Here is a 13350-nt window from a genome sequence, read left to right as displayed (position 1 = left end):
TCACTCTCTCAAAATAAATGAAAGAACTATATAATTGAATAAATAATATATTTGAAATAATTACTCAATGAATTTAAACATGAGGTAAAATACAATTTAGACAACCTAGTAATCATAGAGAAATAACCAACTGATTAACAAATAGTTTATTTTTAGAAATTTCTAAAAATGAGAATATAAATAATAACAAAATATATATGAAAATAAATTGATAGATTACTTACTTGATGATCTTCTAATTCCAAAAGAAATCCAAAGTTATCTTCTCAAGGTGGTCCTATAACCCAAGGGGAGAACCAAACCAAATAGACATGAATACTTGGAAAGAGGTCAACCACAAAGGCTAAAAATAAGCTAGTCTACCAACACTCTACAACAAAGCATGGTCTTTCTAACCACAAATTAGAACTCAAGGATTCAAAAGAATCAACAAAAGAAAAGCATCAAATATATATATAATTTCTCAATATCACAACCAGGATGCATTCCACTTAAGCACTATTGTAATGCACACATATTAAATAAATATAATCTATATATATATAAGGTCAGGTGTATGCATGTAAAACCCATACACCAATGCATGGATCATGCAAGCTAACATTCAAGGGGGTAAACATATGGTTTCATGCAAATTGAGAACATGGTTTCCAGCACAATAAATAGCCATGGTCTCATGCATGCAAAATATATATATATATATATAGCTCCATGCAAGGATAAGCCAAAAACAAATCTAAAGGGTGAAGCTCAACAAGCAAACATCATCATCAAAGACAACTATAGACACATGATAGTATAAAATCACCCACTAAATCACATGCAACTAGAACAAGGTGGCATAAAAAGGTTTCAAGTTCCATGGAGTAGGAAAAGATAACAAGCTATAAGGATCTCAAGGGTTGCATGAGTATAAGCACAAGAAAACTAGGAGCTTCAAAACATGCATCTCATTAGAAAATAACATATAACCATGCTTAAGATTTCACATACAACAAGATTCTCCCAATACTCTAGCATTAAGCTCTACCATTACCAAGAGAGTGAGAGAACCTACCTAGCCTTTGGGGGAGCACTGACGGTTCGTTTGATCTCCTTAGCCTCGACTTCAGCAGTCAAGATCTCCATTAAAAGTATGAGCTCCAGTGATGGTATTAACTTCTCATCAATTGTCCCAAGAGATCAAGGTGGAGTGGGGAATGGAGAAAAAGGAGAGAGATGGAAGAATGGAGAAGGAAGATGGTCATGGGGTGTAAAGGCTCGGCTAAGAGAGAGATAATGATGGGATGGGAGTTTGGGAATCCCTCCGGAAATTTTCTCTTCACAAAGCTCTCCCAGCAAGGTGACAAGAAAAAGAAGAAGAAGAAGAAGGGGTTAAGGGAAAACCAAATAGATTTAGCAACTTAAACAGGCTCCAAAGCATGGGTGGGATCCACAAGTTAAAGCCGGTTTCACTTCAACAAAGGATCTCCATAGCTTTCTCTCCAACAAAATCAGACTTTTAGAAGCTTATTCCATTACTCCTTTCAGGGAAAGTGATTTTCTCATCACATGTGAAACTAAGATGGAAGCTAAATTATTTGCTGACCTTAGTGAACTCCAACTACCTTTCACCTTCGGTCTAAGATCTTTTTTGCTCTCCTTATGTTCACAGGAAATCAGATCCTCCGAGTGCTATAGGAAATTATGACTGGATTAACATCTGGAATCTTCCTCTCCATTGTTTGGGATGGTACATAGTTAGAAAAATAATAAAGCTCATCGGAGATTTAGCCACTTTAAAGAGGAACACCGGCACTCCCTCAACTGCACTCAGTGCTCTAGTACATCTTAGACCATGTGTTTCTCTTCGTTAGAGGTGGACTTGAGCATTAGAATGAAGAGATTTCCTCTTTTTCTCACTAGACGATCATCCTCGGACCCTCTCTTCGATCAAGTTTTAGATGTTTTCATCCTTGCAGGCTTCAACGACGTTGACCAACCGAGCTCTCATTTCATCCACCGGCTTCCTAAAGCCATCAAAGGGAAAGTTGCAGCAACTCTCAATCCTTTAGATCCTAATTTCCAATGTGGTATGATCTATGGCATCTACCCCTGCTGGCTCAAAATTCTTTCAAAACATTCCACATCATCTTGACCACCGTGTCGGAGGAAATGAGTGGAGATCTACACTAGTGCTTGATCTCATGTAACAATGTGACTTCCAAGAGCCTATCACTTTGTCCCGTTTTTCCTTGGCTTAGTCTGCTGTAGTGCATGAAACCTCACATTGAGAGTTTGGTGTCTCGCGTGGCTATCATGGTCAGACAGATCAAGCTAAGGCAGGCTGCATTGAAGAGTCTGGCGCCTCACACCCTTATCATGGACCGGTGGTAGATGATAAGGTTAAGCCAAATTTTCTTAGAATGGAACACGTTAAGGGTGATTCAATAACACCTAACATGGAGCAAGGCAATGGTGATTCAATAACACCCAATGTAGAGATTGTTAAGCAAACTAAGGGTGATTCAAAAACACCCCAGGTGGAACATGTTAAGGGTGATTTAATTGCACCTGAGAGGGCATATGAACCATGATCAATGAGTTAAATTCAAATTCTCAGTCAGATCCACACCAAATTATTCAAGCTTGGGCAATCAATTTGACTGGACCAAATTCAAGCTTGGTCCAAATCAACCCTAGCATGCCAGTTCAAGGCCCACTAAGCACCTCGCAAATGTCAGATCCATTAATAGAATTGCCTCAAAAAAATAATGATAATATTGCCAACTTGTATAGGGATGCATCAAAACCTTCTCCTAAGGATTTCATTCCTCTAGGATTTAAATGGCACTACATTCTGTGATTATGGTTTCTTATTGCAAAAGAGAACTTGAACTACAGTGAATCTTATATCATCTCCTAAGAGCCCCTGAACTAGGACGAGGAACTCACTCTTCCAATCCTAAACAATTTAAATTCGAGCTGGTCTAGTACTCTACAGAGGGCTATAACTCTCTTATTCAACTTTGGTGGACTGAACAACAGATTTTAGGTTTTGGTGCTTTCATCATATCCAAAAAGTTTATTTGGCTCAAGAAGAGATTGCCCATCTGGGCTAAAAATTATTTTGGTTCTATCAAAGAATGGAAATTAGAGTTTTTGGTTGACTTAGACTCGAATGACGTTATTAACGAGGCTATATCCCTTACCTAGAAAGAGCAAAGTCAAGAAATAAGCGTTAAAAATTCTCTAGAGACATTGTTGCGATAGAAGGAAACTTACTGGAAGCAACATTCACACTTTACCCGGCTTATGCAAGGAGATGCAAATACAAAATTTTTCCATGCTTTAGCAAATGATCATCATAATAAGAATCATATCCAACATATCTCTCATAATAATATTACTTATAACAACGATTAGGAAATAGGTGAAGCCTTCACTTCATATTTTTCGGCAAATTTTTGGTGTTAAACGCCAATCTAATTTCAAATTTGATTGGCCTTTAATTTTTCCCATGAAAGAGCCACTAGACTTTTCCCAACTTGGCATCCCATTCACAATGGATGAAATTAAAACTATTGTCTTTGATCTGGGGGTGGATAAAACCCTGGGTCCGGATGGTTTCCCAATATTCTTCTTTAAAAACTTTTTGGGCAATCATTGAATCAGACATTTGCAAAATATGCAATGACTTCCATGAAGGATCAACTGCCCTTGAAAGAATTAATTGGGTGAACATAGAGATAATTCAAAAAGTGGAGGCTTCCAACTCCACCTTTGAATTTCGACAAATTAGCCTCATTAATTCTTTCCTCAAAATCATTTCTAAATTCTCACAAACAGACTGAGTAATTATATTGATAAATTGGTAGATATTTCTCAATCTGCATTTATCAAAGGAAGAAACATCTTGGGTAATATAGTCACAGAGGAAGAAATTATTTTCTACTTGGAAAAACATAGATCCAGTGGCAACATTATCAAGTTTGACTTCGCCAAAACCTTGGACGGAGTTGATTGGGATTTCCAACTATCCCTCTTGTTTGCTAGAATTTTCAACCCCCGATTGGTGTGATGGATTCAAAACATTATTGTCTCCTCAAAAGTCTCAATTCTGAGTAATAATTCCCCTAATGGTTATATCAGATACCAAAGAGGACTCAGACAAGGAGATCCCCTTGCCCCTCTTCTATTTGCTCAAGTCATGGATGCCCTTAGTGCAATGTTCAACCATGCTCTAAATTCTAGAATCCTGGTTGACGGTCCACATGAAAACATCTGGCATTTCTTGTATGCTGTTGACCTTATTGCTGTTTCAGTGGGAGGGGATGACGATCTCCGGATCATAAAATTAATCATATATCTTTTCGAAGGAATGTCCGGCCTTTCTATTAACTTTCATAAATCATGCCTTTACACAATTAATTGGGGCATTCCACCAGACCCTTCTTCTCTTAAAATCCTAAAGTGCACGCACGGAATCCATCCAGTTACATACTTAGGAATTCCCATTTCTAGATGACGGCCTAGATGACAAGACTACGGATAACTTATTGCTCGCATTATAGAAGATTATCCACATGGAAAATCAATTTCCTTAACACTAGGAGGTCGTCTAACTCTGGTTAATTTCATCCTAATCGCGATGCCAACCTATTGGATGTCAATTTTCAAGCTCCCATCTTGGGTTATTAAAGCCATTGATTACATTTGGCATGATTACCTATGGTGGGGCCCTGATATTGACAACTCGAAAAACCGAATGGTCAGTTGGAATTGAATCATGCAGACCATGTAGCCAATGAGGTTTGGGGGACTATTAATATTGAGCTATTTAATATAGCTCTCTTGGGAAAATGGTGGTGGAAATCCCTCAATGGTCCATCTTGGTGTGGATACCACACATTCAATTCAACTACTTCAGGAATACGCCTATGTGGAACCTGTATATTAGGAATGATAAGAGAACATCTTTCTTTCAGCAAGGCATTCAAAGTGTCCTCTCTCCTTTCAAAATTTGTATCCATTCAACCGTGGGGGACGGTACAACAACATTATTTTTGTATGATAACTGGATACTAGGTCAAGGTCTAAGATTTCTCTGGCCCATTGAATATGCCCAATCCTGCCATACTTTGGGGACAGTTAATGCTTTACTAGATCCCCTTAAAATCTTACTTCCACAACTGGCCCAAATTATAACGGATCTATCTACAGTTTCATTGTAGAGAGACATGCCAAATCACAAAGTTTGGAGTAGAACTCCGAATGGGATTTTCATTGTTAAATCATTTTATAGTTTCCTAATTGATAGAGGACAATGTTGTTTGGTCAATTCGAGAACTCTTAAAAGCCCATGCCCACAAAAATTTTCACTGTTTAATTGGCTAGCTTAGGATAATTAAATTCTCACTTTAGAAAACCTCACGAAATGGAGATGAAAATAATCCTAATGGCTACATGTGTCCTCTATTATACAAACATAGAGTCAAGTGATCACCTTTTCATTTACTGTAACTTTGCATCAGTGATCTAGTCTCACTTTGGGCAAGTCCTTAGTTTCCCATGGCCCCCTTCTTCATTCAAGGATCTCTAGGAACTCTAGGTTTGCCATCTTCATCCTGCTTCCTGGTTTTCTTGGGATCTTTTAGTCTGAGCCATTACCTAGAATGTTTGGATGTCTAGAAATTATTGCGTTTTCAATTGCAGAACTCTTTTGCGCTTGACTATCTTTAACATTGGCTTGACTTTTGTTTATTGGGTTTCAGCTTATTTGACCAATAAGAGACAGAAGCTAGAGCCAGTAGCCGAGGCATTGAGGATGTCTATCCATTTCATTAGCTGACCCATAAGTGATAAGCGCGACCAGGAGACCAGGCCCTAGACCAGACCACCGGCTAGATCTTTATGTTCCTTTGGTTTTACCTCTGGGCATAGGCCCTCTCTTAGCCCAAGGTTTGTGTCTGTTGTTTTCCTTGTTGTGCTTGCTTTGTTTGTGTTTTTCATGTTTTCTGTTTTTTTGTAGTTTCCGCCTCTAGTGGACCCTTGTATTTTTTGCTTTCTTTTGTCGTTTGTTTCTTTGTGTGCCTCCTGCAATAATATTTATTGTTTATCTCCTTCTTCAAAAAAAAAAGGAAAATGTGTGGGGTCCATGTATTCTTCAAATAATGGGTGCCTAGAGGCTTTTATATGTGAGTTGTTTAAATTGAATGGGGCTTTAAGCCTATGCAAGCTTTAATGTTCTTTCCCTATCTTTAACCTTGTGTTAATCTTGCATTCATGATATAGTTAAAGTACTCACGTCCTTGTCCTCCTTATTTCTTATCTATCCAAGCATTAGTTCATAGTTTACCTATTGCCCCATTCCTTTCTACAATACCAAGTTTGAAATTCTTTCACCCTTGAACTGAAAGGCAGCTTAGTGGGCTTTATGTGAGTAAGACTGGTTTTGAGTGAAACCTCTTGGCATACATAAGTATGTATATTTTTATGGAAGTTCTTCTAGAGTCCAAAGTCACTTAGGATTGGGTTTATATGGATTTGGATTTGTGTTTATCATATTTTTTTCCCCTATGTTTGACATTCTTTTGCTTGAGCTCGAGGCTGGGGTTTTTTATATCCCTAGAAATTGCTCCCCAATATAGATCTTCCTGAGAACGCTTGATCTAGCTTTGTGCTTGGGAGTTGTTTGAACATTAGCTAGGTTAATAATCTACATATAAACTAATAAGTTATTTTAGCATATAATTTTCAGCTTTTTATTATGTAATCCTTCATTCATAAGTTTGTTATTCACTTATCTATTTATTTATTTATTTATGATTTTATTTTGAAAACAATTAGATAATTTTCTGTGGGAAACAAGATCATGTAAATCTTATACTTATATATTGATTTGCCTTATTTTGCTCAAATGTGAGCTTAGGGAATTTTGGGATTACAAATTTGGTTATATTATCTAAATTTAGTAAGTAAAACCTTGCTTTATTATTTTGTGACTATTGACAACTAATTTTGAATGCATCGACATTTCTAAACATTGGCACACAAATTATTTTGCATGTATTACTTAGTTCCCAAATGAACAATGCACTAACCTTGTCAATGGGAGGATCAACATTGACCATGTTGACATTAACTTCTAGAAATTGAGACTATAGTTTCGCACCATCTCATTAATAAAACAATAATGGATTCTGAAATTTTAACTCGGGTTACACTGATGTAAAATTAATTATTTTTTTTTATTTTGACTTGGGTACTATTGGTGCAAAATAAATGGCCATATTAATTGTGGGTGACTTGTATTTTTTAAAAAATTCTTATCTTTAGAATTTGTGTTTTTGCTAAATCATTTTAATTACCAAACCTGTATTCTGATAAGTTTGCAATAATGACATCTGGTATGTGTTGAATTTCATATTATACTTTTTTGATGACTCATGTATAGGTATTGTGTTATACTTTGATATTTGAATATAAGTTTCTAAATTCTGAATCTTTCTCAAATATTTTAGTGAATTGCTTATTGGCTTGTTAATCTGATGATGTTGTTAATCAAATCAAGAGTAAGGTTTTCTAATGGATAGCTTAATACTATTCATTGAGTAGTAGGTATAGCCTTGGCCTTGACTATATTAGACACCATCTTTGTTTTTCTTTTGTTGTAGTTTGTAAGACCTTGTGTATCATTGTTTTGTTCTACTTCAAGTTTGTGGAACCTTGTGGCTTTGTAACCTGCTAGACTACTCGTTATTTTGTGATTTTGTTAAATTGTTCCCTAGCATGTCTTGTTCTAAAATGTGTTGTTGAGACCTTGCATGCTTCTTGGACTCTCACCCCATGGGTGTGAGCCCATTTGTGAGCCTTTGAGTCCTCCAATCCAGGTTTTGGGTATGGTAGAAATCTTGCTAGTAAATGATGCTCTTTTTTTACTTGCCGATAGCTTAGATAATGCTCCACAAAGTATTGAACAATCTCCTACTTCATGTTACTCCATCAGAAAGTACTCTTCAAGTCCTTGTATATTTTAGTGCTTCTTGGATGCATTTAGTAACTAGAGAAGTAAGCTTTCTCTATAGTCTCCTTGTTTAACTTTAGATTGCCTTGCACACAGAATTGATCTCCAAATTTTATGAAATGATCCTCATGAACTTTGACATCTACTTGATGATCACCTACTTTCACTTCTTGCTGAGTTTTCTAAATATAATTTTCTCTATTTTGTACCACTTTGATTTTTTTCTAGTAGAGTAGATCTTACCACTAACTTTACCAAAGATATATTAGTACCTTGGAACACATTTAGAGCTCCATTCTTCTCATATCACCCAAGATATGCTTTTGAGAAATAATCAGAGTTGCTACATTACTAATAAGTGCTTGTGTATTACAAATACGAAGTATTCTTTTCTTATGATGAGCATTACTTTTATCAGGTTGTAGCGCTAATACATGTATATTTGTGTTCTTTTTGCGCATGTAGGATAGTGAAGCTATGTTTTGAGAGAAGAAGCCAAAAGTAGATCGTAAATGCACTATTTGGGGGAATCTTGGAAGGAACAAACATGAAGACACAAAGTGGGGCTCTAAGATACGTGAATGTGTGCCAACCTCCATGTATTCAAGCCATTACAATGAGTTGGAGGGGCACGAAGGCAGTCATATTTGCGTATCTCGACTTGTGCATTGATAGCAAGATCTTCACCAATGATGCTTTTGATTGAAGAAGAGTTTCTATCTACGGCATAAACGTGTGCCCGTTTATGTTGCCTCGATGAAAAGTGTGGAATTAGGAGTGTTTCAGCGGAGTACTGTAGCAGGCAATATAGAAGTTACTGTTCAGAGCCGACCGAAAATAAGATTTTCAGAAAATCCACACAGGTATGTGGAAATTCCCCATGCCCTTGTGGAAATTCCACAGGCCCGTGTGCCAGATCTGTAGGGGCGTGTAGATGCCCGATTCCAGCCCTATTTGAGCCGCAATTCAGCTTATCTTTCCCCCTTCTCTCCAACTTTTCTCCATCTTTTGAGAGGCTGTCAGCTAGGGTTTTGAGAGGCTTGTGGCACATCTTTGGAGTGGTTCTCTAGATTCAACACGGTGTTTCGCTTGGAAAAAGTTTATTGGGGGAGCTTTTGTCAGCACCGATCCGGCGAGGTGTGCCCTAGGATGGACAAGGGGACCTTTGGAGAAGACGAGGCTACTACACAAGACCATTGACATGAATACTGAGGGGGTTTTCTTATGGATTGCTTACCTTTACTTTCGATTTCATTATTGATTGTATTATGCTCCATGGAGAGCTAAACCCCCTAGAGGGTACTTGGATTTTGTAAACCCTAGGATGTTATTGTTTCTTTGACCTTCCATTATGCTTTCCTTAATTGGTGTTTTTAATTGAGTTCCAATCTTGAATGCTTGTTGAATGATTTCTCCCCTAGAGTGACACTAGGGTTAAGAGTCAATATTGGTAATCTTTGTGTATGGGTGACACGCCATGAGGGTTAGACAAAGCTAGATTGGAGAACGCTGAGAGGGTGAGTCGAGAGGTAGCGGAGCATCCTGTTTCCCCTCCGATGTGATTTATCCTACCTCCATTTCCTAGAGCTCTTTGCGATTACAATAAAGTGAAGTACTAAGGGATGAACTCCGGTGGGGCTTAGTTGCGCGGGTAATAGAGTGAAGCGTTGAAGTGACTTTAGTATCTGGGGCTTCATTGTAACTAGGGATCTTTCTCCTGGACCAAAGGGTTAGATCTACACATAGGAATAGGGTTTATCACTTGGAATCTCTAGAACTCTATGCAACTTTGTGCAGTGTGAGGTGTTGAGACTAAGCGATTTCTCTGTCGGGACATAGTGTAGGGTTAGTCACGGTTGACCTTAGGTTTAGGACCGTGTGCGTTAGGACTTCCATGACTCATTTAGTATTAATTAGGAAGTATAATGGTAGGTTTTGCACTTGAAGCATAAGTCCTAGGGGGAGCATTGTCCGAGTACCCAACTTCTATCGATTGCCTTACCTCTCACTTACTTGTGCCTCTCATTCTTATTTCTTTTATTTCTGTTTACATCACATCTTATCAACACAATCATTATTTATCTTCACTTGGTTAAGTAGCAATTAAGGTATTTTTATTCCCTACTCTTTGTGGATACAATACCCCACTCACTTGGGATTTATTACTTCGACAAACCCGTGCACTTGTGGGTTACACGTAAGGGGCGTTGTCAAGTTTTTGGCGCCGTTACCGGGGAGTAGGAGTTTAGAGATACTTTGCACTTTGCCACTTTGCTATCTTAGCTATTCATTCATTCATTCTATTTTATATCTTTTATTCTACCATCATTCTAATTTTGTTTTCAATATTTTGGTGCAGCTCCAGGTTATGACCCGAGGGAACCCTTGGATATTAATTGAAGGTGATCCCGAACTTGAACTTACACTCAGAAAAAGGGGTAAAAAACCTGTTCAAGAAAAGTCGAATCTAGCTGAAGTGAAAGTTGGAGGTTCTAACAACATGGCAGAATAGAATGAACAACAGAGAACATTTTCTGACTACGCCAGACCGTCAGTATTGGGGACATAATCTAGCATTGTGCGAGCCCCGATTACAACTAAGAATTTTGAGCTGAAGCCGGCATTCATTTAGATATACAGCAGTACACGCAGTTCAATGGTTTGACCGATGAGGATCCAAACAACCATATTGAGAAACTTCTTGGAAGCTTGTGACATGCTAAAGATCAACGGTGTTACGGATGATGCTATAAGATTGAGGACTTTCCCATTCTCTCTAAAAGGAAGAGCAAAGCAGTGGTTACATTCTTTACCACGAGCATCCATCACGACATGGAATGAAATGGTCAAAGCTTTTCTTACAAGGTACTTTCCTCCGGGGAAATTGGCAAAGCTTCATAATGAAATATCATTGTTTGTTCAGATGGAGCTTGAATCCTTGTTTGAGACATGGGAGCGATTCAAGGATCTTTTGCGGAAGTGTCCACTGTTGGGTAATATCACAAAAATCAAATAACATTAAAAGGGCATGCGGAAGCAATAATATATTTGTGATATATATATATATATTCTTATTGTTTTAATGAGCATCTTAATTTAATTAAAAGGCCTAGAAAATTACCTCTTGATGATTTTCTTTCTTTTGATGCGCCGAACTTATCTCTTGGATTGTCGTAGATCTCCTAGCACCGAACGAAAGTTCCACGCCTCTAGATCATACGCCGAAATTAAGAGACAATCTCCTCTTCTTCTCCAAATAGTGGCTAGGGTTAGAGAGGAAGAGAGAGCTAGGGGATTTTCTCACTAGAAAATTAATTGAGTTCCGTCTATAGTTGGAGAGGAGTCATATTTATAGAAACTTCATAAAACATGATAAACATTATTCAGTTATGAGTTCTATTCGAAAATATGAACCTTCATAATATGATAAACATCATACAACTATGAAGCCTTATTCAAAAATATGAACCTTTATAATATGATAAACATTTCCATAGAAGTTCTATTAGAAATATGAGTCCTAATCTAACTAAAACCACTTTTATCTTTAAGTCCTCATAATTTTGATAATCTATTTGACTCCATCGAATTTAAATCAAAATTTAAACTTAAGACAAAAAATCCTAGACCAATTTACAATTTCACTCATCCCATGAAGTAAAATTGTAAATTGACAATTTTACCCCTGTACTCAAAACAAGACTGATTCTTTATCCCTTTAAGCGTGACTCCCTAGGTTCGTTTCGATTGGCAATGGCAGGATACCAAAGGACATGGGTGACACCTAGCCAGCCCCGTGGCCCCATGTCGTAGCCTAATTGAACACGAATGAGTATATCATTACAAACCTTTCCGATTATGATTACCATATGTGTATAAACCTTTCATTCTTGTATCCCAACCGAGTGAGAGCCATGGTAATTGTCAAACTCACTGAATTCGATTATATGCAAATAACTATAGTAGGGTGAGATTACCAAACTACCCTTCGTGTCCCACACGATTAGTTTGATTGCCTTGGCGAAGGTCTTCTAATCTCACATACTTATAATCGCATACGATACTGACTCATTTACTTCCGAGAGAACGAATTCCTTCTTGGTGATCACTCACAACTGCTACTTGCCCGACATAGTCGCACTTCGAGGTTGGCCCTACCAAAAGGTAAACTGAGCCTAACAACTCTAGTAACAGACAAGACATCACAAGTACATTGTGATTATGATACCTCAGGTCTAAGGTCCACTCATATGATCATAACCAACAATCCCAATCATTGACTGTCAAAGAGTAAAACCCATGTGTTTGGATTGTTACGAGTCATGTTCGAATACAGCAATTCCCAATGATGTATTTATGACATATGCTCCGACTATTCCATAGTGTTCAACTAGAGCTCCTTTGTCAAAGTATATGGCATACAAATACTTATGAACCTTTAACGCCCAATTAAATATTCTCTGATTTGTGAACTATTTAAGCGTATAAGTACCAAACCCTTCTAGTGCTCTTCTCTTTATCCCACAAAGAGTAGAAGGTTTAACTTAATACACATGGACTATGATATTCAAAACTAATTATAATACCATCACAAGATTTATATGAACATCAAAATAAATGCCTATTTAATAAGAATAAGAATGTATAATACAAATGAAATGCCCAAATACAAGTATCCTCGTTGGCATTCGAGGGCACAATCCTAACATCCATAGCATGGATTCCCTGAATGGATGATTATTCAGACTTTTTATAATGGGTTGAATCTAAGTACAAGACAACTTCTAGATGCCATCGTAAGAGGTACAATGGGGAACAAGACCCCTAAAGAAGCTCTATAGTTGGTAGAGGAAATGGCCATGAATAGCTACCAATGGAATGCAAGGGAAAAGAAGAAAGTGGACGGACTCCATGAAATTGATGCAGTGACATCCTTTGCAGCCCAAGTAGAGGCATTGAGCGAGAAATTGGATATATTGACTTCACCAAGGGTGGTCTCTATCACAAGTTGTCATGGTTGTGGGGTTCACATACACCGTCTGATTGTCCTATTTCGATTGCTACTTCAGCCCCGACTGAACAAGTAGACTTTGTGGGCAATTCGGGAAGCATACAAGGTTATCCTTATATCAACACCTACAACCAAGTGTGGAGGAACCACCCTAAATTCTCATGGAGTAACCAAGGGCAGCAAAAGGCCATAGCACTACCAGGTTTTCAACAACAACAAGCCCTAAACATGGAGAATAGAGTTTCAGGCTTGGAGACCCGGATGTCCGATTTAGAGAAAGGCTTGACTAGATTTGTGTAATCATCGGATATACGATTCCAATCGGTCAAGCATA

At 37.7% G+C, this 13350-nt stretch overlaps 1 non-coding gene across 1 annotated transcript; it reads right to left on the bottom strand.

The window, feature by feature from the left end:
• Positions 1 to 10895: 10895 nt before the first annotated feature.
• On the bottom strand, positions 10896 to 11002 carry LOC120254614. The gene has a single exon (XR_005534677.1). It is a non-coding gene; the product is annotated as a small nucleolar RNA R71 (small nucleolar RNA).
• Positions 11003 to 13350: the final 2348 nt, after the last annotated feature.

The sequence above is a fragment of the Dioscorea cayenensis genome, unplaced genomic scaffold (genome assembly GCF_009730915.1).
Source record: "Dioscorea cayenensis subsp. rotundata cultivar TDr96_F1 unplaced genomic scaffold, TDr96_F1_v2_PseudoChromosome.rev07_lg8_w22 25.fasta BLBR01000533.1, whole genome shotgun sequence".
NCBI lineage: Eukaryota > Viridiplantae > Streptophyta > Magnoliopsida > Dioscoreales > Dioscoreaceae > Dioscorea > Dioscorea cayenensis.
This window is presented reverse-complemented; position numbering and strand designations above follow the sequence as displayed.